Genomic DNA, 15,045 nt, shown 5'->3' on the forward strand with positions numbered 1-15,045 from the left:
ATCCCCCGTAGTGGGTTTGTGCCAATAACTGAGGCTTCATCACGCATGATCATCAGTGCGAAGGCTACGCGGGAGCGGAGTGTCCACAAGGCTCCGCCTACTGAACGTCACCGTGGTGTGCAGTTGAAATTTCGTGTGCGAGCGCACGAAACCGAGTTACAAGAGAATGAATTCTTGCTTCTAGATACAAAACATGATTTGCTACAAATTTAGGCAGCTCTAAACGTAGCCCTAATGCCTGCTTTTCTAGAAGAACAAGGGGGCGAAGTTTATAGGCAGGTGCCCCAGAGTAAAATACACAGCCGAATTCCAGGACAGGACGTACATATATACGGTGATAACAAGGTGACCCTGTGCATCCCTGATCGACTGTTGCTCAGCCCACGTAACAAACTCACCATTCGAACGCCTTTAGCTGCAAATAATCTATGTGCGCACGCTATGAAAGAGAGCTGTCGTATATATCACCAAGACACTTAACAACATCTACTTGTGGAATGAAATCAAGCTGGTACGACAGAGATATATGTACTGGGTCTTTCAGAGGAAATACGAGCAATCAGCACTTGTTCACGTTTAGAACCAGACGAAAGGAATTCAGCCAAGACAGAGAGAGCAACTTAATTGAAAAATGCCTTCAGAATCGGTTAGGCTACCTCCACTCAGGGAGGGCAAGCTTTTACCGCGACGCGGCCACTACGTCAGTCTCGTGCGTTGTGCTCCTCGAGGTCTTGGTCCCTCGCTACTTCTGCGGGTCCGAGAGGGCCGCCACCCCCTTCTTGGGGGTGCTGCCCCCCTTCTCCTCGGTTTCGTTCGGTCGCTGCCACTCTAGAGCTCCCGAGACCTGCTGGACGGCCTTGAGTTGTCTCTTGATCATAGCTCGTCGTTGCAGCCTCTAGCTGCGCCGGGATCTCGTCTTCTCGCTGGCTTCACGCGGATTTACGCTACAGTCCCAAAGGATGTGAGCCGCGGTGGCTCTCTCCTTCGCGCACAGTCTACACACGTCACTCGCATACACACTCAGACACACGTGCTTAGCTAGCACCTGGGTGAGCAAGGACCCCGTCTGTAACTGTCTGTATAACACTGCCTCCTTCCGGGTAAGCCCCGGGTGAGGTGGCGGCATAGTCTGTCTGTTCAGTCTGTACCACTTCACTATTTCGTTGAAGGTGGTCATCTTGTCCCTGGCACTGCACCGCGACCAATACTCCGAGTCGGCCGTGCTTGCAGCTGCGCGGTTGGTTAGTCCTCGCGCCGCCGAGTTGACCATCTCGTTGTGGTTCACGTTCCCGCGTTCCGACACGCCACTGCCCATGTGGGCCGGAAACCACTTGATCACCACAGCACTTTTGCGTCCGATGTCTTCGGCCTAGCGCAGTATGCGCGCGGCCTCACTACATACCCTACCCTTGGCGTAGTTCTTCACTGCCGTTCTAGAGTCATACAACACTGTAGTTCATCCGGGGTCGGAGACGGCCAAGGCGATGGCCACCTCCTCCGCCCGGTGCGCTTCTCGAGTCCGGACGCTCGCCGCGGTCTTCGTTGCACCCGTCGATGCCCCGACAACCACCGCCGCGTATGCGTCGCTGCTCCCTCGATACTCCGCCGCGTCCACGTAGACAGTGCCTTCTTCTCTGGCGTGGAGGTCCACGAGAGCCCTGGCCTTCGCCAACCTCCGCTCCTTGTTGTGCTCGGGGTTAACGTTCCTCGGGATCAGGCAGACCATGAGCTTTCTGTTGATGCTATCCGGTATAGGTACGTCTTTCTGCTGCTTGCCTTCCCTCGGTTCGAGGCCAAGGTCCCGCAGTATCTGTCTTCGTGTTCTCGTTTCAGAGAGACGCTCGAGTTGCGCCGTTCTCTGTGCTTCGGCTATTTCTTCCAGCTTTTTGTGGACTCCCAGCGCCATGGATATTTTGGTTCTCGTGCTCCCGAGGAGACCGAGTGCCGCCTTATACGCCTTGCGTGTGGTTGCGTCTATCTTGTCACGTTCGCTCGGCCTCCAGTTGTGGAAGGCGCCTACGTACGTTATGTGGCTAACTGCGAGGGATTGAACGAGCCTAGTCAGGCTCTCCTCCTTCATCCCCGCTCTTCTGTTGGACACCCTCTTGATGAGTCTCATTGCCGCGGCCGCTTTGCCCGCGAGCTTGTTGACTGTTTCACCATTGACTCGGTTTCGCTGGATGAGCAGCGCGAGCACTCGAATCTTCTCGACCTCCGGTATTACTTGTCCTCCCGCCGTCTTGACCGTGACCTTGGGACGCTCGTACTTGACTTCCATATTCTTTCTTTTCCTACCCGCTCCTTTCGGTGGAATCACCAGCAGTTCTGACTTAGCCGGAGAGCAAACGAGTCCAGACCCGTCCAGCTGCTCCTCGATGACGTTGACTGCTTCTTGCAGCGTTGTCTCGATGTATCCGTCGCTTCCTCCCGGTACCCATAGCATAACGTCGTCGGCGTATATGGTGTGCCGGACTCCCGCTACTCTTTCTAGCCGGTTGGCCGCCCTGGTCTTCACGAGGTTGAAGACTAGCGGGGAGATCACCGAGCCCTGCGGAGTTCCGATGCGGCCCAGCTTCTTCTTTTCGAGCTGCAGGTCTTCCGTGCAGATTTCGGTGGCCCGTTTCGTCAGGAAGTCTTTGATGTACTGGTATGTCCTCTTGCCCATGTTTAGCCTGGATACTTGGGCCAGGATAGCCGAGTGCCTCACTTTATCGAAGGTGCTCTGCAAGTCCAGCCCGAGTATGGCTCTGTTGTCCTTGGTGCCCGTCGTTTCGTCGATGATTTCGTTCTTTAGTAAGATCATGGCGTCTTGCGTCCCGAGCTTGTTTCGAAACCCGATGATGGAATTTGGGCAAAGCTCCGATTCTTCCAGGCAACACTGCCACCTGTTCATGAGAACGTGCTCTAGGACCTTTCCGACGCACGAAGTGAGCGAGATCGGCCTGAGGTTCTCTATGTTGGGCGGCTTGCCAGGCTTGGGGATGAGGATCGTCTTGGCTGCTTTCCATTGCTTGGGCAGCCTTCCTTCTTGCCAGCACTTGTTGTAGAAGTTCGTGAGCGTTTCGATGGCCGCTTCAGCCAAGCTTCCAAAACAGATAAATACCGTTGTAGGTTTTCGTGAAGGGCTTGAATATCCTTTGCCGATGAGAAGAATGCAATATAATCCGCATACACGTAAGTGTACACGTCTTCTTAGGATGGAATGGAGCACAGTAAAATATCAAATAGAACCGGAGATAGCACTGAGCCCCGTGGAACTCATTTTGCCTGTCTATATATGCGCGATGAAAAGCCGTTCTCGAAGCAATAATATTACCTCAGCTTAAAAATTGCGTAATCCATGCTTGCAAATATTTGGGGAACTTAAGTTATCGCAGCCGGCTTACTGATATATCGTGTTGGACGCAATCATGTGCCTTGGTGATATCAAGCGTAGTCAATGCCGCATACTGAACTTGGCGCCGTGCAAGTTGTATACGACTTTCCAGTTCAATATGCGCCTGCCATATGGAGCACCTCGGCCTGAGTCGAAATTGACATGGACTAATAAGCATTCCTATGTTAATAACATTCATAACGCGAATATGTAAGGCTCTTTCTATCAACTTTACGAAATTTGATGTAAGGGCGATTGGTTTAATGTTGTCTAAGGCATAACCCTCTGCCGATTTTTCGTAACGGTATAATCTTTGCTGCGATCTTCCATTTTGGTGGAATTCAAGTTCCTGTGACTGAATAATTTATGATGTTTAGTAGATCATCTTGCGACGCTTTATATAATTTTTTTAACATGGCCGAGGTGACATATCGAATTTGTCTGGTTTGAATGATCTAATGGATTCTGTTGACAGAACGGCGATATCTGTTATTGATGCATAGCTATTTGTAAACTTTGTGCCTCAATTATTTTCGCACTTTCAAATTTTTGAAAATTCTTTTAACAAAATTCAGGCCCTAGTTAAAAATTACGCTTGCAACAGTCCCTAGAATTTACCTTTCTCTCTCAAATCAAACAAATTTCATTAACATTGGTCTAGGGGTGATCTGAGAAAGGCGTTTCTGCGTTTTATATTTGAATAGGCCGCGTCAGAGTTGGGCCCAAGCTAAAGCTTCCCCGTAACGGCTTCGCTGTAAAAAAAGAAAAAAACGAAGAGAAAAAACCCGCCACATGGGACAATATCACCGCCCCAGATTTCGTCACGATGGCACCGTCACCATCGGCACGGCTCCTTGAGCAGCTACCAAGCTGTTCCCTTTCGTTATCTTCCTTCCCTCGGCGGCAGCGCATTGTCTTGATGCCAGCGACGCGCTAAATCTGCGCCATCATTGCGTCATGCACCGCTTCTGCGACCAAGCAAGCTTTCGGCGGCACACGTCCACTGCTATATTGACATTAAAGCTTTAAATTGCTTGCCTTCGAAAAAGCGCGATTAAAAATCGAAAGCGGACTCACCACAACGAACATGGCACGGGGCAGTACCATTGATGACAGCATCACAAAAGGCTAGGTGCGGTCAGGTTGACTTTGCAGGTTTGCAAGGATTGTCTGACGGGCTAGTTGGTTCATTATCATAGAAAACAGCGCATAAGTTGTTAGCGCAGTATGTGTGGGGTTCCTCCTTTTGTGTCCGGTCATGAAGCGCTGTACTTTCTGTGACTTTATAGATGTTCTTTTTCTACGTCAGTTACACTGTTACACTTTTCAGCAGCGTTTAATCTGAAAATGTTTGGTCGCATGGCTCATACAGAAGCATGTTTAATCGAAATTTCTTCGCTCGGCTAGATAATCTCGAGGACGGGCTCCAAATTGCTAAATTTCTTTAGATACCTACGATCAATTACTGAAAATTTAGCTAACGTAGCTTTGTTAATTACGCACAAAACTCAACTTACTCCGCGTCCAGAGGTTACCAATCTTAACACTCGAATCATGAAATGATGTCACCAATAATTGTATTGGTTTATTACTTTTGTTTTATTAGTTATTAGTTTTGTAAGCAGCCGGCATTTTGATGGTGCTGTAGTCTTGTAAAGTGTGAAAGCTTGGACAGGTTATCTTGGCGCAAATCAACTTCATGAGCTTAAGTACATGTGCCCAATCGTGCACTTCTGTCTTTACCACGGACTACTCTACATTATACAAGAAGCACCTCAGCGCTACGGTACATCACACAAGGTGTGCGAGAAAATTGTGCGCGCTTCCAATTAGATGTCTGGGCATTGCTGGCATCAGGCTCGGTTTCCTGGCATCATCAGGAATAAAAACTGCTGCTTGGAGCAAAGCATTGGAAATATTTTCAGTACTTCGTAACATATGCATCAGTGTGGACATGTACGCTAGACGAAAATTACTGAAGTATTAGGATGAGGGTTTCACTGCATGTATTTTAGCTGTCTAATGTTAAGACCTTGTGACGATTAATGCTGCCATACGTACAGTCACGTGAAATATGATCTCCGACACAGTACCAGTGCTGGAACTGACCCCTGGACTACCGTGCTACATTGAACCCCGAAATGCTGGTTTGATAAATACCAGTAATTCGAAAGTGTTTAACTCTTGAATTTTTGGTATGTCGGCACCACTGTGCAGTTTTGGGAGCCTTTTTTACTACGAGCATTATGTTTCAGCTAATATTCAAAGCAACTGTACAATATTTTTCTTGTTTTTTTTGGGGGGGAGGAAGGTGAGCATTTCTTAGCGTCTAACCACTGTTCCAATGTTATCGGTTAACTCAAGACGCGCCTGCATGTGTTTGTAATATCCAGTATGTTGTCAGGGATTCAATAGCGAAAGAGCGTTATCTTATCAGATTGCGGGAGTGAACCGAATACTGGCGTACATTCTCCATCACATTTGAGGACCCGAGATTGCGCTGCAGTGTACGAGCATTCCAATCTGATGAACCGATGCCTTGATCCGTAGATCAGCTTCAGATGAAGCACTACTTTGCGCGCAGCCATTGTTGTGCTTTGAATCTTATTTGCTTTACCAGCGCAGCTCACCTTTATCATGAGTTATATTCGTGACTCACTCTTTTGGAACTGCCTTGTTCTTCACATCACTACAACTTGACAGTATAGACGTGCTACATCTTTATTAAGTGAATACTGGGAAATAGACTAGGACTTTTGTTGGGGGCGTGTGCGTTTACACATATACTGCAACAATGTATTTGCATAACTTACTTTTTAATTTATGAGGCTGTAAAAGAGGCTGTAAAAAGTACTCACGTACGGGGCAGAAACCTGGCGGCTTGCGGACTTAAATTGAGGACGACGCAACGAGCTATGGAAAGAAAAATGGTGGGTATAGCGTTAAGGGATAAGAAAAGGGCAGATTGGGTGAGGGAACAATAGCGAGGTAATGACATCTAGCGAGTTAATGACATCGTAGTCGCCAAAATGGGACACAGATAATAGGGAAATCAGGAGGTTGATGACGGGCAAGAAAGCAGAAGCTTGCTGAAGCCCCCAGGAAAATAACATGACTGTTTGAGCAGCGTGGTCAGGGGACGGTGCTATGGTTTCAGCGTTTATTAAAAATCCTCCAAAATAAGAACAGAGGCCGACAAAAATGCGGGCTGACCCGCCGTGGTTGTTCAGTGGCTATGGTGTTCGGCACCCGCCGTGGTTGCTCAGTGGCTATGGTGTTGGACTGCTGAGCATGAGATCACGGGATCGAATCCCAGCCACGGCGGCCGCATTTCGATGGGGGCGAAATGCGAAAGCACCCGTGTGCTTAGATTTAGGTGCACGTTAAAGAACCCCAGGTGGTCGAAATTTCCTGAGCCCTCCACTACGGCATGCCTCATAATCATGAAGTGGTTTAGGTACGTAAAACCCCATAATTTAATTTAATTTTTATGGTGTTGGGCTGCTGAGCACGAGGTCGCGGGATCGAATCCCGGCCACCGCGGTCGCATTTCGATGGGGGCGAAATGCGATAACACCCGTGTACTTAGATTTAGGTGCACGTTAAAGAACCCTAGGTGATCGAAATTTTCGGACTCCTCTACTGCGGCGTGCCTCATAATCAGAAAGTGGTTTTGGCACGTAAAACCCTATAATTTATTATGTAACATTCGTTAAGGATGTCCTTGACAGTCGCACAACTCATGAATACAAGTGTCAGGAGTTGTGCGCGAGCTCTTTGAGTATGTGGGTAGCCTTCATGGCGGTCGATACCTCGTAGTTTATATTGCGGCTATATTATAAAGGCGGAATGGCAACATGGTAGACAGTATCGAGAACAGACAAATCCAGCATGTATTACTGCACAAAAATTTGATATAGCGGTCTTCCTTCACCCACGTTGATAACCGTGACTGGAGACTACTTTGAGAACTAACTGAAAGTACTGTATATGTCATACCCAAGGGTGTACCTGGCCCGGTGGCCAGTAAATGTCAGGTAATATTGCGAGCAGCTTCGGCCATAGCATGCTAACGGACGACGGCACAGAGACAGCTTGCTCAATTCTTGTGTCCTGACTTTTGCTCAAGGTGGAAAACCAAGATATAGATGTATATTTCCTAATACTTCTACGGAACAGCCGTCACAGTGTGGCTGCACTGAGGAGGACGAAGACGACGTGTGTGCCGGCGGAAGCGATTAGTTTGGTGGAGGTGGACGTTCCCCGTACCCGTCATGGAGCTTCGCAGCGGTCGCAACGGCGACACTGCAACTTCGGCTCCTGCTGGCGGCACTTCATCTACCCAAGCATCTCCGCCTGCAGCCCCGACCTACGTCGCCGTTTCCCCACCTCGGTATCCTGGTGCTTTCAACAGAGTCGGCAGTCCTGATGTTGACGACTGCCTCCGCTTATACGAACGTGTCAGCACCAGTCACAGGTGGGATCCGACTATTATGCTTGCCAACGTTCTTTTCTACCTCGACGGAGCTCCACTGGCGTGGTTCCAGGCTCACGAAGAGGAGATCTCGAGCTGGGATCTCTTCAAAGACAAGCTCCGCGATCTTTTTGGCAATCCGTTTGGTGGACAAGTCAATGCCAAGAAAGCACTTGCCACACGTGTACAGACGTCCACCGAGTCCTACGTGTCGTACTTTCTTGACGTCTTGGCTCTTTGTGCCAAGGCTGACCCGAACATGTCTGAGGACGATAAGGTTAATCACGTCCTCAAAGGCATTGCTGACGACGCCTTCAATTTAATGGTGTTTACGAACGTCACCAGCATCGATACCACCCTCAAGGAGTGCCGCCGTCTCGAGCATGCTAAAAGCCGCCCGATATCCCAGCACATCACGCGACTTCCTAACACAGCTGCTACGTCATCCTGTGACGACCTCTTCCACCAGCCGTCGCGATGTGGTAACTTGACCCGCATCACTCGTCGTGAGGTCGAAGCGGCACAACCGGCGGCCCCTTCATTCCCGTTACCTGATCATTCTCCGGTGACAATCTCCTTGATCGAGGCCGTCGTCCGTCAAGAATTGTCCAATGTCGGCCTGAAATCCATTCGTTCCGTACGCTCGGAACATCTTTCGCCACGCACGTCCCCACCCCGCTCTTCTTACTCCTTTTATGGACAGCGCAACCCATCCGAATGGCGACCCGTGGATGACAAGCCGATCTGTTTTAACTACCGACGCATTGGACATGTCGCTCGCCACTGCCGCAGCCGCTGGACTTCTCCGACGCGCTATTCTGCTGATTACCACCCTTGCCCCTCTAGCGCGTTCTTTTCCTTCGCTCCTTCTATGCCCGCCCCATCATCTGACCCTGCGACACCTTTGACACGACCCCGCTACTCCCGCTCGCCTTCTCCCTCCCGCCGCCAATCTCGCTCGCCCCCGTCACGCCGTGCTTCTTCTCCGACCTACTCGCCGCACCCTGACCGGAAAACTGGACAGTGCAGCTTCGGTGAAGCTGCATTGACGACATTGGCACGAAATCCTCGCTTCACCTTACCCACGAACAAGAATCTCTTGGACGTTCTCGTCGACAATGTTCCTGTGTGCGCGTTGATTGACACCGGGGCGCATGTGTCAATTATGAGTGCATGCTCTTCGCCGTCGGCTCAAGAAAGTTATGACGCCTGCCCCGAATCGAGTTGTACAAGTCGCCGACGGAGGGACTGTCGCTATTGTTGGCATGTGTTCTGCCCAACTCACCATTGCTGAGAGACACACCGTCGTTCTCTTCACCGTGATCGAGCATTGGCCTCACGAACTCATTCTCGGTCTGTATTTTCGTGCCAATCATTCTGCCCTCATTGGCTGTTCGGCCGGCTCACTTCACCTTGATTTGCCTCTTTTTGCCGACCCTGTGGACCCGCCTCCAAGCCATCTGAGCTGCATGGATTTTATTCGACTACCGCCTCACTCTGTGACATACGTCGACTTGTTGTCCTCACCAGCTGTACCTGACGGCAATTACGTGGCCGCACCGATTCCGGCCGTTATGCTTACACATGGTGTTACCGTGCCGCACAGTGTGCTGAAAATTACTGGCAACCGCACCTGCCTTCCCCTTGTCAATTTCGCGCTAACCTCGCAAGTTCTGCCTCAGGGGATCTCCTTGGCTATAATTAGCGCTTTGCAGGATGATGAGGTCAAGCCATTCACACTGGAAGATCGTTACAGCTCAGCGCATACCGTGACGTCATCGGAACGGTACTGACGTCGACATTGAGAAGATGGTTTCCTGTGACCTTACACCTGCTCAAGCTGAAGCTCTTTGCCGCGTTCTTGAAGGCTATCGCGACATTTTTGACTTTGACAATCGATCCTTAAATCAAACGTCCGTCGTGACCCATCGCATATATACTGGCGATGGGAACCATATTCACCGACGTCCATATCGCGTTTCTGCATCGGAACGATCTGTTATCCAGCAGGAAGTCAAAAAGATGCGTGCAAAGGACATTATCGAGCCTTCCTCTAGCCCCTGGGCATCTCCCGTCGTACTTGTCAAAAAGAAGGATGGAACGTGGCGCTTTTGTGTAGATTAACGCCACCTGAACAAAATTACAAAAGAGGACGTGTACCCTTTGCCACGTATTGATGACGCTCTAGACTGCCTGTACGGTGCCACCTATTTTTCTTCTATCGACTTACGGTCCGGCTACTGGCAGATATCCGTCGATGACATGGACCGAGAGAAGACTGCATTTATTACCCTTGACGGCCTTTATCAGTTCAAGGTGATGCCTTTCGGTCCCTGTAACGCGCCCGCCACCTTCGAACGAATGATGGACTCTTTGCTTCAGGGGTTCAAGTGGTCCACCTGTTTGTGCTATCTGGACGACGTCATCGTTTATTCGCCCACATTCGACACGCATCTAGACCGTCTTTCAGCGATCCTTGACGTATTCCGCCGCGCCAGTCTCCAGTTGAACTCGTCAAAATGTCATTTCGCTCGCCGCCAAATCGCCGTCCTTGGACACCTCGTAAACGCCAGAGGCGTGCGACTCTATCCGGACAAAATTCGCGCCGTTACGAATTTTCCTGTTCCGAAGTCTACCAAGGACGTTCGTAGTTTCGTAGGGCTGTGCTCTTATTTCCGACGCTTTGTGAAGGATTTCGCGACCATAGCACGTCCCCTTACGAACCTCTCGAAGACAGACGCCCCTTTTTCTTGGGGTCCTGACCATGCCGCATCTTTTTCGCAGCTGACTGCTCTCCTTAACACGCCTCCAATTTTGGCCCACTTTGACCCGTCTGCCTCAACGGAAGTTCGAACTGTTTCCAGTGGTCACGGCATAGGAGCAGTGTTAGCACAATGCCAGCGTGGACATGATCGCGTTATAGCCTATGCCAGCCGACTTCTATCACCCGCCGAGCGCAATTATTCAATCACAGAGCGCGAGTGCCTCGCTCTTGTGTGGGCTGTTGCGAAGTTTCGTCCCTACTTGTACGGACGCCCCTTCTGTGTCATCACTGATCACCACGCTCTCTGCTGGCTATCCTCGCTCAAGGACCCCACGGGACGACTCGCTCGCTGGGCGTTACGCCTGCAAGAATATACCTTCTCCGTGGTATATAAGACGGCACGCTTGCACCAGGGTGCCGATTGTTTGTCCCGCTACCCCGTCGACGAAGCGGCTGATGCGGACGCCATCGCTTGGGTTTTCTCTGTGTCCCAGTTGCTTCAAATCGGCAACGAGCAAGGGCGCGATCCATCATTACGAGCCGTCATCGACCGTATGGAGTACACTCCTCTCTCCGGATGTTTCTCCTTAAGGAGGGGGCATTATACCGCCGCAATTTTGATCCACACGGCCTTGATCTCCTGCTCGTCATTCCATCGCACCTGCGTTCGACTGTCCTCCAGCAACTTCACGACGCTCCCTTGGCTGGACACTTGGGCATCTCGCGCACATACGACCGTGTACGCCGTCGATTCTTTTGGCCAGGTCTCGCCCGCTCCGTGCGGAGCTACGTTGCTGCTTGTGAGCCCTGTCAGCGCCGGAAGAAGCCCGCCCTCGACACCTCCAGCTGGACGTCTCCAGCCGATCGATATCCCACCCGAACCCTTTTTCCGTGTTGGTCTAGACCTTCTTGGACCATTTCCTCTCTCGAGCTCCGGAAATAAATGGGTCGCCGTCGCTACTGATTATGGTACGCGGTACGCAATCACCAGAGCCCTCCCGACAAGTTGTGCTACTGACGTTGCTGATTTTCTGCTCTATGACATCATTTTAGTGCACGGTGCTCCGCGCCAATTACTCACTGACCGTGGCCGCAGCTTTCTGTCGGCAGTCGTCGAGGACATCCTCCGCTCCTGCTCGACAAAGCACAAGTTCAGCACGTCATACCACCCACAGACCAATGGCCTCACGGAGCGCCTCAACCGGACCATCACCGACATGCTTTCGAAGTACGTTGCGACCGACCACCACGACTGGGATCATCACTTACCATATGTGACGTCCGCGTATAATTCATCGCGTCACGACACCGCCGGCTATTCACCATTCTATCTCATATATGGCCGAGAACCCGCGTTGCCCTTGGACACTTTGCTGGCCTTGGCCACACGTTCCGCCACTGAATATGCCCGCGACGCGATCGCACACGCCGACCACGCGCGCCGGCTCGCCCGCACCCGTCTCGAGGCCTCACGGGAGCATCAGAGACGCCTCTATGATTGCCACCATCGCGACGTGAGCTTTTCTCCGGGTTCTCTGGTCACCCATTCGACGTGTGGGCCTTTCCGAAAAGCTGCTGTCGTGCTACACTGGCCCTTACCGTGTGGTGCGACAAGTGACCGATGTCACGTATGAAATCATCCCCGCCGACCTCTCAGCATCATCTGTTGCAAGTGACATCGTTCACGTGGCGAGACTAAAACTATACCACACACCTTTCACCGCGGATGTGTGGATTAAGCACCGGGACGGTGCTTCTACAGCCGGGGGTGATGCTACGGAACAGCCGCCACAGTGGGGCTGCACTGAGGAGGACGAAGACGACGTGTGTGCCGGCTTGATATAGCGTCGCCATTTTGGCCTCCGTTAGCTTTCCTGTAAATAAATTGCAAATAGCATTCGGCTTCAGCTACACGTAACAATACTTAAGCGCATCTCGATTTGGAGCTGCTGTGGTAGCCCATGAGTGCGGACAGCAAAGCCGCTAGGTAAATAATTGGGGGCACCTTAAGAAATCGATAGGTCATACTCAAAAGCCGTCCACGACGGCGCCTCTCGTGGACGATGTGCGATGTTCGGACGTTAAGAATGTGTGCCGACTGAAGAAAGGCTGCCAAGGAATGCTTCTGACGGTTACCCTAGCTTGCTTATGCCATCTTCGGCTGGTCGTTTCTGAGCGCTCTGGAGTGCTCTCGTGAGCGGCGTTGCCTTCAGCTGCTTCGCCGCCGTGGTTGCTCAGTGGCTATGGTGTTAGGCTGCTGAGCACGAGGTCGCGGGATCGAATCCCGGCCACGGCGGCCGCATTTCGATGGGGGCGAAATGCGAAAACACCCGTGTACTTATATTTAGGCGCACGTTAAAGAACCCCAGGTGGTCGAAATTTCCGGAGTCCTCCACTACGGCGTGCCTCATAATCAGAAAGTGGTTTTGGCACGTAAAACCCGAAATATTATTATTCAGCTGCTTGAAAGAGGGTGCGCGCCCTGCGTTCGGCTGGTTCATCTCGATTGCTCTCCTCCATCTTGGAGCGCTCTGAGGCGCTCCCAGCCCTGTCGTCGGAGCAGTCGTAGAGATTGAAACGTCATCACAGCGCCGCGTCGCTGCTGTTGGCGGCGGCCTACCATAACCTTGGCAACCTAGGCCACGGCATGCTGGCATCTCGACGAACGCTCGTCGCGCTGTCGCGCCCGCCGGTTTTCTCGGCAGCACCGGGAGCTTTGGATAGGCGGGATAGGCGAAACATCGGACATTGGCAGCAGTCACGTGGTTTCGCATCTGACATTTCTTCCTCCGAGAGCAAGTCGCACGTTCGGCTTGCGCGCCTGTCTTCTACCTCTGAGCTCGAGGAATGCCGGATCTGCCCGACTCTGCTTCGAGGGATGGAGGCGACCAGTCGAAGATACCATCAGTCCGTAGCATGAAAAATAAATAAATAAAACGAATGAAAGGAAAAGAAGAGGAAAAAAGAACCGTATTAAATGCCCAGTAGAAATCATCGCTAGTCGCGACTAAACGCGCTTAGGATGATAAGTCATTTCCAGGCGACGAGCTGCTACGCTTTACCAAGAACACTGATAACGCCGACGGGGCAAGCATTGTGGCGAAGTTCAATGCGCAGGGATAACTTTTAATTATTTTATATAGTTTTGTTGACGTCATCACCGCGTCACCGCGGGAAGTTTGAAAAGTTTAAGGTGAGTACGCCACGCGGTGGCACTCACGTGAACTAAACCCTCCTGTCCAGAATAGCTGGATACGGACGTGTAGCTCAGCCGTCGAGGCGCCGCTGGTCCGTAACATTCCGCGGCTGCAAATAGATGAACCACGCATTGCCACGCATTGCTTGTTATTTTGTGTTTGCAGTTGTGACCACGCCGTCGTTGATAAAGAAAGACAGTTGATGGTGAACACGTTTTCTTGTTAAACAAGAAGTTACCAACAACGCACTTAGTTTTAGGTGACAAAAAAGTGTTTGATTTCTTACAACAATACGACTTTCATGCAATAATGTTACATCAGAGCATGTGGCTTCTAGCGCCCCCGCGTGCAGTGACACGACACGTCATGCGAAGCGTCACATGATCATTCATATATACGTCTGACTGCTGCAACAAGAGGTGCTGCTACACTTGCGTGCGCATAGGCTTGCGGCATTCGCACAGGAAAGATGAGTTCGCCGCGCAAGAAGTCAACGACGGAACTCGTTCAGGACTTCGATCTCGACTATCTCGTGTCCGTCTTTGCAAACAACGTCTTCACTTCCAATGCTACCGATCCTGAAAAGGTAAGCAAGAAAGCTAGCTGTGAGCCTTGATATAGCGAACTAGCGATTTTACGATCGGGCCAGTTTGTGCCAGCTCCCCCCCCCACCCCAAAAAAAAGCGGCGCGCAAGCAGGACTGTTCAAGCAAGCACGAACCAGCCGCGCGTAGTCCTGCGCTATGTCGTTGCTCCATCAGTACGGCTCGTTTATCCTTTTTCTTCGTGATAAAACACCCCTTACACTTGGCGCTCATGACGGCGGCACTGCCTGCAGGTTACCTGCAGCGTTATAGTGTTCGGAAATTTTTCGAATGCACCCTATCCCTAGTGTCAGCTGCCTGGGAGGTAGAATTGAAAGCGTTTCAACGTCTACGAGGAACCTCCAAGGCTGCAATTGTCGGCAGCAATGCATTTGTACACCTTAGGGTAGCACGACTACTTGAGTGGTTAAGAAGCTCCAAATGAAGCCAGCCGAGAATGCGGACTGTTTATGGCTGCTCGGGCGTTTCGAGTTCTCCTATCAACCCAGCTGCTGTAGCATAAGTCGCGGGCAGAGGATGTATGCATTGCTTCCGCGAAAATGGCTTGTCTCGAACAGGCAGAAGTTTGTGCCCGTCCATGCTATACGTTGTGGGCACATTGCGGTCGGAATAAATTTGTAAAGCCAAAAC

At 51.2% G+C, this 15,045-nt stretch overlaps 1 pseudogene; it reads right to left on the minus strand.

Moving 5' to 3' along the window:
• Positions 1-742: 742 nt before the first annotated feature.
• On the minus strand, positions 743-2,893 carry LOC142569966 (uncharacterized; annotated as a pseudogene).
• Positions 2,894-15,045: the final 12,152 nt, after the last annotated feature.

The sequence above is a fragment of the Dermacentor variabilis genome, chromosome 1, assembly GCF_050947875.1.
Source record: "Dermacentor variabilis isolate Ectoservices chromosome 1, ASM5094787v1, whole genome shotgun sequence".
NCBI lineage: Eukaryota > Metazoa > Arthropoda > Arachnida > Ixodida > Ixodidae > Dermacentor > Dermacentor variabilis.